Consider the following 12172-nt stretch of genomic DNA (forward strand, 5'->3'; position numbering starts at 1 on the left):
AAAAATTGAGTATTACTAAAGCTTAATTGAGACTATTTATAACTCATTTTCCCGCTAAAGCACGATACTATCCCTAAAATTTAGGAATGAAATTATTTAAACTTTTTAGTACCTTATCGTGAATTAGTCAATATATTATTTTAACAAATTTTAATGGGAATGACGGGATTTGTTCTTATCTTATTTTATAGCTCATTTTTACCAAATATGACCCTAAGGTTATTGAAATGCATTTTCTGTTCACTTTTTAAAATAAAATTCGCAGATAATAAAAGAATATAAAGATATATTTTCATGAGTGCTTATGAAATTATTTATGATTATGAAATATTGTCTTGTTGAATCTGTTTATGAGGTTACCGAATGAATATATTTTTTTACCATAACATCCCATGATCTAAACTATAATACAATACAACCCATGAATATATAATTATATACCAAAACAACCCTTGATTTAAAAATTAATACCACACAACCCATTAATACATATTTGTTTATTATGTAAGAATTTTACTTTGAAAAGGCTAAATTATAACGTTGTACTTTCATTGTATTATTTAAATCACATTTCATTTGGAAAAGAAATGTTCATGTAAGAGCATTTTCTGTCGAAAATAGTCTTCGACTCGAATATACTTTTGTTTTTCGTATCTGGTTTTAGAAAGTGGATATCGGATGAGGTATCCGAAAACCACAACATCTTACTTTCATTTCTTTATAATATAGATTCTACTTTCAATGTTATTCTCAATCAGGCATTGTACTTAAATTATTTGTATAATGTTGTAATAAGAAATGAAAGTAGCATGCTATAATAAACAATAAGAAATAAACAAATATACTATGGAAAAGTATGATTCAAAAACCATAAATTCAATAATAATCATAAGAGAAAACATAAAATCTCAATATCCTAGTAGCTAAAAGCATATAGTACTAAATATAAAATACCAAATTTATGACTTGAATGTACTACAAAAAGTCATTCAAATTATTGATAAAATAAAATGACGATCTTTCTTGTTAGGCTCATTCTTCATCCGGCCAAGCCACAACAGCTCCTGTTGGATTATGTACATCATTTCCAACCGGATTTTGCTGGATCACACCTACATCATCTTCAGCCTGACGTGGCGCATCAACTTCTTGTATTGGTTGGTTCATATCTACAGGTGACTCCAACCAATTTCTGCAAAAGGTAATTTAAAAATAATATTAATAAACACCTACAATTTAAAAACAATAGAAATAATCAATTTAGCATTAAAGTGATTAAAATTCAAGAATATAATATATAAACTAAGTTACTTTTATGAAATTATGAAATAATTGTTTAAATACAAATGATAATACCATGACATACCCGTAATCTTTGTCATCCGGTAGATGACGAAGCTTAAAGAACCTGTTTCGGGTCTGGATCGTGAGTCGGGGGATTTTGAACGGTTTTACTGACTCAGCTGTATCTGGTGTATCATCTTCATCAGTCAACTGATGTTGATTATCAGAACTTACAAGATCAATAACTTCATTCCATTTCCAAGATTCAAGTGCTAAATCACGTTTTTTCTTTCTTTGGAGATTATGTTGTTTTTCATCAGATTCATGTGTTGTTGTATCCACATCATTGTTAAAGGCCTGCATGATGGCTGTCAAGAAAGTTAACATTATTAATTAATATAAGTAAACATAACTTCAAAATGAAACCCAAAACAATAAAGAATAGATGAACATACTTGTTGATAGTTGGAATATTCAATTTGACTGAGAAATGGGTTGGCATTCGGCGGCATTAGTATATATAATGGTATTCTTGATAAACTTTGTTTGTTATTAAGGAAGAAAATAGGTATCGTTTAAATTTTGAATTTTAAATCCCAATCCTAATCTTGTTTGTCACATGTCATTAAATCCACCAGCCTCCAATCCACTTTTCCCGCCTAAACTATATTAATGCATTTCAAGAAATTCCATTCGCAACTGATATATCTGATTTTTCATGTATTTAATCTGAAAATTAAAAAATATGTTGGTTATAGTAATATTTTAGTGAATAAAGTTTGATTTTCAAGTTTTGTAATTATTTTGGATAGATAAATATGATCAGATTTTAAATTTTAAATATTATACTTAGGTTGGATAAATAAAAGGATAAGAGTAATATTTGAATATATGTTGTTTTGGAGGGCAAGAAAAAGTCAACATAAATTATAACTATCGTAATAATAGTTATATCCATTATCTAAAGTTTGAATTTCAAGTTTTATAGATAGTTTGGATAGATAAATATGATTAAATTTTAAATTTTAAATATTATAATTAGTTTGGATAAATTAAAAGGATCAGAGTAATATTTTAATATATATGTTGTTTTGGAGGGTAAGAAAAAGTCAACATAAATTATAACTATCGTATTAATAGCTATATCCATTATCTAAAGTTTGAATTTCAAGTTTTGCAATTAGTTTGGAAAATGTTATTTTCTGCACGTTTCGTATTTCTAGTCTTCCATCATCTTTCAAAATATGTTTTTTATTAGATCATATTCTTTTCTCAAGTTACTAATATTTTGAAACAGGAAATACCTTTTTAAAAGTCATATGTGGAAATTTGAGTAACAATCCAAGGATTCTTAGGTAAATTAGGTCTAATATTTTCAAGTTTTGTAATTAATAGCAATCCATATTTAAAATACCACCAACAGAAAAAACTTATGATGTTATAATAAGTTGTATATATTATCTTTATAATATCCATTATCTAAAGTTTGAAATTCAAGTATTTTAAAGTAATATTATGGTAATGTACTTTCAATACAATGGTTTATTATCATAAAAAAAATTGAACTTGAATATAATAAATGCCAAACAACTACATAAATAAAAATGAAAGTACAACGATTAAAACAAAAAATGGGTGTTATAATAATCAACCAATACAAAGTAAATTGCTATTATTTAAATTTAAACCTTCATATTGATGGCACAATAAACAACCTTATCTATGATTCTAATTTATATTAGATTATTGGGGTGTAAAGGTCTTCATCTAATTTTTTGTATTCACCCAAGAGTAAGCCATTGGTGTCGACTATCATCTATTGGCCATAAGTAATCCACCATTTCTGTTGTTCATTCATAACTTTATCATTTGAATGAATAATATCTTCTTGTTCCAATGGTAAGGGTAATTTTGGAATTTCTGTATGCATGACCACACTAAATTTGCATTCTTCACATAACCAATCATGTTTGGGTACTTGATCTATAATGTTATGCATACAATATGTGTGTTCAGCACCATCCTTGCATCTACTACATATAGCAAGTAAATGCTCATAGCCTACATCTCCACAAATATCACACACAATCACATCACACAACTGGTCATCAACAACCTCAACATCCATTACAGTGTTGATCTAACCTGCAAAAAAACAAAAATTTTGTACCTAGAAAATACATGGTGTTTCAAAAATGCAAATGAAAGTATTATATACCGTTTTTTGACTTACATTATATTACATAAACAAAAATTATGTTATATTAACATAAACAAAAATTACACACACACACACACCATTATATTAAATATATATTTTTTTGTCTTATATTATATTAGATAAAGTTTTGTACAATATTATGTTATATTAAGATATTTTTTTTTTATTTACCTGATTGGACTTGAAATTTATTATTTTATGCAGGAATATAAGCTGGATTGCTAGTTTCTTCAGGATCTGTAAACACAAAACACACACACACACAACATTATATTAGATACAGTTAAAGTTTTGTACAATATTATGTTATATTTGATTTACCTGATTGGACCTGAAATTTATTATTTTATGCAGGAATATAAGTTGGATTGCTAGTTTCTTCAGGATCTGTAAACACAAAACACACACACACACAACATTATATTAGATACGGTTAAAGTTTTGTACAATATTATGTTATATTAAGATAATTTTTTTTGATTTACCTGATTGGACCTGAAATTTATTATTTTATGCAGGAATATAAGTTGGATTGCTAGTTTCTTCAAGATCTGTAAACACAAAACACACACACACAACATTATATTAGATATAGTTTCTTTATTTACATTATATTAGATAAAGTTTTTTAAAATATAAGTTGGATTGCTAGCTGATAAAGTATTTTGTGTTTATTTTATGTAGGAACAGAAGATGATATGATAATTGTCGCTGGTTGATTGGGTGGTGTAGTACTGGCTGACTCACCATGTATTGTTGGTTGTTGTATTGCTGACTGTTTCGTGTCCTGTAGACAAAAAAAAACAAAAAAAAACAATTAAAGAGACTGAATTTATGTGTTTAATTTGTAATTTTTTTCTGTTGTATTAAAGAGGGAGATACAGAGTGAGTTTATGTATGTATGTAAACACACACACATACACACAAACCTTTAATCACGTTTCATATTTTTTTTTTGCAGGAATACATATATATTTGATAAATTAGGGTTTTAGATGCTTGATATAAATAGGTAGGTAGAGATATCGGAAAAATTAACAAAATTTTGATTTAAAATTTTTTTTTGTCACATTTATAATATTTTCCTATGAATTAGGTTTTGACTGTTTCATTCATTACCAAGTCAAAAACAAATGAATTGAGTAAATGTTGACCAGATAAGCCACGATACTCTTTTTAATGCATAAATTTATTGTACAAATTGCATAATGTCTTGTACCTCTTAAATTTCAGACTTTAACCAAATATGTATATTAAGGTATATATATATATATATATATATATATATATATATATATATATATATATATATATATATATATATATAATATCGACATTTTAATCCCCAAAATAAGCTTACGTATGTAGTAATGACAAACAAATTAGAGTCATTTATACGTCGTGTATACAACGAACGATTTGCAATCAAACACGTGTCAGTAAGATGAAAGAAACATGACATATAATAAGCCGGCAGCCGAGAGCTAACAAACTTAACCGCCACAACAACCATCCCCAATCCACGTCAACGTAAAGGCGCCACTACCACCATACACGTCAGCGCTTTATCTATTTTGGACATCACCTTCTTGTCCTCTAGTGTACCTTTGAAATGTCAAGATTACCCTTTGGAATCAAACACGTGGCAGTTAGTCGTTGGTAAACCACTTCTGGTTTATCATTTTGACTTTGCTATCGACCATTTGCCCATTCATATCTCGTTTCACGTTTACATTTGAAGAACCTTTGACTCAAAGAAAAAACTTGTTATTCTGAAGTTATATTCATTTTTAATATATTTACATTGTTTTTTTCAGAGTGGGTCTAGAGATGTTCATTCTGCAAATATATAGTAATATATAAAAAATATATTTAATTAAATAATAGTTTTTCTTTTAAATGCAATGCTATATTGTAAATATTTGTATATATACTTTGAACGAATCCTCATCACTTAAGCTAAATGACATCATTAATTCATGGATAGGTATAGAATTATATGTTTGTGAATTATCATGTATTGATACGAGTAGAAAGACTAAATCATATGAAACCATCAAATCAATATATACACATTAAATTTTGAACCAAAAAAAAAACATAAGTTATTGTAAAAGGGCTAAACAACAAAAATTCACAAACCATTTGACTAACATAAAAGTTTTGCGTAAGAACAATATAAGTAACTCTAAAACTTTCTTGGGTTGTGTTTCCCCATGTTTTGAAAACCGGAACGGTTCTTAAAGACTAAAAAACTGCAGTGAAAACCAGTAAAAACCGGTTCTTAAAGACTAAAATACCTTTTTAAAGACTAACTTTCTTGGGTTCAACCGGGAACCGGTCCCGGATCCGGTTCTTAAAGACTAAAAAACTGTAGTGAAAACCAGTAAAAACCGGTCCGGTTGAACCGGTAAAACCGGTCAAAACCGGAAATTTTAAAAAATATTTATTCTTTTCATTTTTTGTATTTTTTATATAATTAAATATAATTATGACATCATCCGGTTTTTCCGGTTTTTGAGACCGGTTGGACCACTTGAACCATCGAACTAGTAAGACGACTGTTTCGGTCTCCGGTTCGGTTTTCAAAACCTTGGTGTTTCCAGTGGCGGACAGGTGAGTAACGCGTAAGAACCTGTCAATGACAGCGGAACAATAGCTGGAAACAGCTATTAATACCCGTATGCCTGAGGAGCAAAAGGAGGAATCCGCCCGAGGAGGGGCTCGTGTCTGATTAGCTAGTTGGTGAGGTAATAGCTTACCATGGCGATGATTACTAGTTGGGAATTGATTCGTACACAATAAAATTGTTCCATACACAACAATGCGTGCATTAAAGTATTGTATTATACAAATCCATAAAACATAAATTGTTGTGTATGAAGAAAAACTGTTTTGTACAAATCACTTCCCCTAATAAGACAATTATAAAAAATTACCTCAAATTAAAGTATACATGTACAACAACTCATTTAAACCCTAATAAGACAATTATAAGAAATTACCTCAAATTAAAGTATACATATACAACAACTCATTTAAAGCTGCATAAATTATTTTAGTGAAAGATCGAGAATTTCTTAAGTTGGCATTAAGGAATGGTAGATTTTAAAGTACATTTTTATTTTTGTATTTGAATATGTGTTTAATATAAATAGTGGAAATGGTCAATTACTCACATTACCAATTTATTCAAACATGAAGCTATTTAATTTTGTAAATATACTTAAGTGGTTTATGAAGGGGTGTGCATAAAAGGATTAAGAATGACTTTTTACGGTTTCTTAGGTGGTGTTTGTTATTTGGAAATAGTCTTTTTGATATCTTATGTCTACGTACAAAAAGACATATGAGAAAAAAGACAACTTTTTTTTTTCAGAAGCTAAAAAACATAATAATAATAATAATAACTTTTTGACCTCTTTTTCCGAAAGACAAAAAAAGTTGCTGATTTGAAAGACGTTTTCTACATTCTAATCATATGCAATATTCCTTTTTCACAACCAATCCTCAATGACTAATAGGGATAAAGTTATTGAGATTATAGATTCATTCTTAGAATGTCAATATTCAATGAAGGAAATCGTCCATGTGGCGACAATAACAACAATGTGTGTTCAATCGGAGGCAAATTATTGGCTATTAATGGGGGATGTTGTAACATCCCAGAAATGAGGTATTTCCAAATTAACCCTTAAGTATGAAGGTATATGGTTTTTATCCCTTGTGTATGAGAAAGCTTGCAAATGGCCTATAGTGGCATTTTCGTAAAATCGGGCAAAGGCTGCGTACGCTGGTGTACATGCGCGGGCCTTGGTACGCTAGACGTACACCACGTATGTCGGGCGTACGTGAAGGATCCTCAAACCCTAATTTTTAGGGTTTGGTCCATATATAATCATCATTAACTCCTCCTTTTTCATTCCCTCTTCAGCCTCCACTTCCCATTTCGTCCATCTAGAACCCTAGTCCACCTTGAGAGTGCTCTGGAGCTTTTATGGGTATTTTTGGTGATAAAGAAGGAAGGAGAAGAAGAGAGGGCCATCTTGGAATAGTGGAGCACCTTAGATCCAGAATCTCATCACCATTTGGCATCATTTTAAGGTAAAAAGCTCTGAACTTGATGATGATTTGTTTAAGATCTTGTGAGCCTTGAAGTTGTGAACATTTTGGTCCCATTAGCTTGGCATTTTGAGTATGGGTTACTCTAAGTCATTTGAGTCGTCCTTTTACACATTTCAGAGTGTTGTTGTGCATAAAAATGTAATCTTGAGTGTTGTATGTCACCTATGCATGTGTTAGGTGGTCTTATTAGGTTAAGAACATATGGTTTTGGACATTAAGCACTTTATAGCCATGCAAAGTCATAAATTTGGAAAGTTTATGACTTAGGACATTATTTTGGGCTTGGATCTGAGTTTGGACAGAAGGGATTAATGGAATAAGTTGTTAATAAAGTTTTAGGATTGGGCATCATACATTGGGCACACCTGGAGGTACGTTGCGCGTATGCGGTCAGCGCCCTGCTTTTGGTCAACATCAGAGTACGCTGGGCGTACTCTCTTGGTACGCAGGGCGTACTCCGCTGGGAAGGTATGTTGACTTTTGGGCCTTGACTGTTAACTTTGACTTTGACCAGGGTTGACCAAGTTTGACTTAAGGTTATTTTGGGTATTTTGAGCTATAGTTAAGCCTTGGTCTCTATTTGTTGAGTAGGTGACCTATAGAGCCGGTATTCAGAGCAATGTATTGTTTAGCTGTTTGTTAGACTGCAAGGTGAATTTCTTCTTACTGTACCGTGGGTCGAAGGCACCAATGTCGGCCTACTAGATTATTTATCCTGGTTAGGATCGTAGTATGCTAGTTTGTGGCTGATTAGTAGATCTGCATGATTTTCTATAGTTGTTGGTTTTTTTTTATGTTTATCTGCTACATATGTCGACATATTGTGTTGGGTTGAGGTTGTACTGCTTTGTGTTGTAGCCAACGAACCCGAGAGCGTTTCAGATATGAGCTGAGGGCCCGATTGGTATGCCAGACTCATACTGTGCGCTCGGGGGTAATCCAGTCTTTCTAGTTGTGGACCACCTATGCTGTTATTTGTGTGTGTATGTGTGCTGGTACTTTGGCGGAACTCACTAAGCTTTGGCTTACAATTTTTTAGTTTATCATTTCAAGTACTTCAGAGGACTGTGGAAAGGCAAAGGCGTGATTTATATCACTGGGTCTTGGGAAAACTCTTATTTGAAATAATGCTTTTAAAACAATGACTATTTTTGTAAACAATGTTGATTGATGGTTGATTTTGAAAATTTTAAATTTATTGTGATTTTTTAGTGTTACAGATGCGGTTCAGTCTCTACTCCCTCTGGTGAATATCACACCCTGCCAAGCTGTTGGCGAAAACACCGGGCAGTGCGACATAGGGATAATTGGATCACAACAATAGGTACGATTAAACACAAAGGTATATTTTAAAATTTTATTTACTATTGATTTTTGAAAGATTACATTGTTTTAGGGACATACACAAACTACTAAAATAACTATACTAAACTTCAACAACTTCCTTGCAAACTTCCTTCATACTTGGGGGGACACTCTTCCACACTCATCTTCCTGAGAATATATTAATTTTGCAAGTCAACATAATGTTGGTGAGTGCACGAGTTTTTATTTTTGAATTCCTTTAAGAATACTTTTCTTTTATGAAAACATTTCTTATTTATTTACCTAGCCTTCTATCTTTTAGGGTACTTTTGATTAATCTTTAATAACTATCTTTTCAAGATATCTAACGATCCTAACGTATTTTAATTAGGATTATCTTTTGTTAACCCTAATTTACTATCTTTTAAAGGATTTCTAACGATCCTAGCGTATTTTAATTACCATAATAGGCGTCGCTAATTTTATCTAAGCTGTAAGGCAATTTTTAATGTATTAACGTGAGCCCTTATAATCGATGCTACGACTGTAAATGTACCCCTAATCACGACGCTTCATCAGACATCGAATAGTAACTTATATGGAAGGTATCCTGTTCGGATTGTAGCTAGAAATCGCAGGTGGGGTTGTCATGGCCCCGTATAGAACTATACATAACTTCCTAGCTCTCGCAAGATTAACGATTATCAGTATTGGGGATATGCCGAATTTAATCAAGGCTTTTGGATGAATAACCAACTCACTAACGCATTAACCATAGGCTTTTATCTTTTATCTTTTAATATTTTTTCTTTATCATAATTACCTCTATACACACACACACACACACACACATATATATATATATATATATATATATATATATATATATATATATATATATATATACACATACACACACACATATAACACTATCTTTGTATATAACTCTCCCAGGTGTGTATATATATATATATATATATATATATATATATATATATATATATGGTTAGGTTATTTTGTTTTTACTAACTATTGTGTGCCAGAATGCACAGATCTGGACCACCGGATGAATATAATCAACAATCATGATATGAGGGTTTATGATATTACAATCGGGTAGCATGTATCATATAATCACACCAATTTCAGCAAAAGGGTATTTTGGTCAATTAACTTATTTTAAAAAAGGAAATTTTTAGATTTTAAGGGATCATTAATTTCTTTATTTTTAAAAAATCTGAATTTTTTAAATTAATTCTAATTAAATTTTAATATTACTTTTAATAATAACCGATTTTATTCTGTCAGAATGACAAAAAGTCAACAATAAACTAGTAAATATATTTGCGGTTTTATTCTTGCAGAATATTGTTTCATTCAAGATACTTTTTATATTAAACATGCTTAAAGAATTATACAACATATTATCAAGAATAACATTTTCTAAAGAATATAGATTTTATTCTTTGAGAATCACTATTTACATTTATCCGTAAAGAAAAAGACTATAAACAATTATTACAATCATTCTAAAAAAAACTATGACTAATAATGGTTTAAGGATTACATTTATTCTTAAAGAACTAAAAATGGTTAAAAAAGAAAAATAAACATCAAAATCTAACAAAAACACTACTCTATTCCGGAAGAATATTATTGTTAAGAAACAATTTATAAATTCTGACAGAATACATTCTGTTAGAATACAATATCGTTCTCCATGTTTTCTTCGTTTTCCACATTAATGGAAACCTCTTCAAAACATAAATTCACAAGGAAAACATAATCAACTTTCAAATATTAAAAATTTTAGTGCATTAAATAGAATAAAACAATAAATTCTAATAGAATGTGATATACATTCAAATAGAATATAACTATAATTTCTAAAAACCAACATTAACAATCATCCCTAAACTTGCAATGCATATTATTCTGAAAGAATGTAATGTTTCATTAATTAGGATGTCATTCTATAAGAATCGAGACCAATAACAAGAATACAAACCAATTTTATTCTGACAGAATTGGTTACGGTAATTCACTGCTTAACTTGACAAAGGATCCAATATTCTATTTTGACAAAATTAGAATTCGATATTCCATTCTAGCAGAATGATCGACATTAAGATGCATTAAAAAAACCTAACAATCTAAATAGAAAAAAGGACTATGAAATTGAAATAACAGGATACATAGAATGCTTAAACAAAGCCTGCATAAACATATATACTTATATGTTGGTTAAAAAACGGATGATTGTGTTCCAAAATCAAAATCAAAAAGCAATTGGATGTAAAATCTATTTTCAGGATTGAGGTAAATAATTTCTACAGTTAAGCACAAGTTACTACATCACATAAACAATCTTTTGTTTTCTAGTTACAAAATACCTAGATTTCACCGGAGAAGAAGAAGCAGCGACCACCACCACATCCTCTCCACCTCCTTACCTGCTTCGATCGGAGCAACAGCCCCACCCCGCTGCTTCTCCCTTTGTTCTTCGGTCTAGTCACTCATCGGAGATCGATACCTCCTCCCCTCGCTTTCTTTCTCTTCTGTTCCCATCGATCAAGGCCTATGAAGATTCGACTTCATCGTTGATTTCTTTGCCCCATCGGAACCCATCCTGCCCTCTGATCGAACCTCTAGCACATCTCCCCTTCTACGGTCGCCCAAAACCTCTGAAACCTCGCTGAATAGCAGGGACCAATGCTGGGAAAACGAGAGGGAGGATAAATCGTTGTAGACGTGATTAGGCGGAATATGGTTTTTGAGAACGTCGGTGGTGATTTTTGGAGCGTGAGGATGATTTCCAGAGAAAGAGAAAAAGAATCGGCTAGGGTTTTTTTCAACAGATTTTGACTTTGACATCCCATATTTAAAGGAATAATAAAGAACATATTAATTATCTACCATCATTAAATATGCAAAGATTACTATAATACCTTTAAATGATTTATTTAATTATTTATTTTTTCCTAAATTGCTATTGGTGCATTCATGCACACAATAGTTGCTAAAAACATTTGAACCTAGCTCTCTCTCTCTCTCTCTCTCTCTATATATATATATATATATATATATATATAGTTTTTATCATATTTATGTATTTGATAATTATATTTATGATCTCATAGTTATATGATATATATAAATATATATATATATATATATATATATATATATATATATATATATATATATATATATATATATATACCCTAATTATGGTTA

The sequence above is a fragment of the Lactuca virosa genome, chromosome 8 (genome assembly GCF_052849685.1).
Source record: "Lactuca virosa cultivar CGN04683 chromosome 8, Lactuca_virosa_CGN04683_v6, whole genome shotgun sequence".
Classification (NCBI taxonomy): Eukaryota; Viridiplantae; Streptophyta; class Magnoliopsida; order Asterales; family Asteraceae; genus Lactuca; species Lactuca virosa.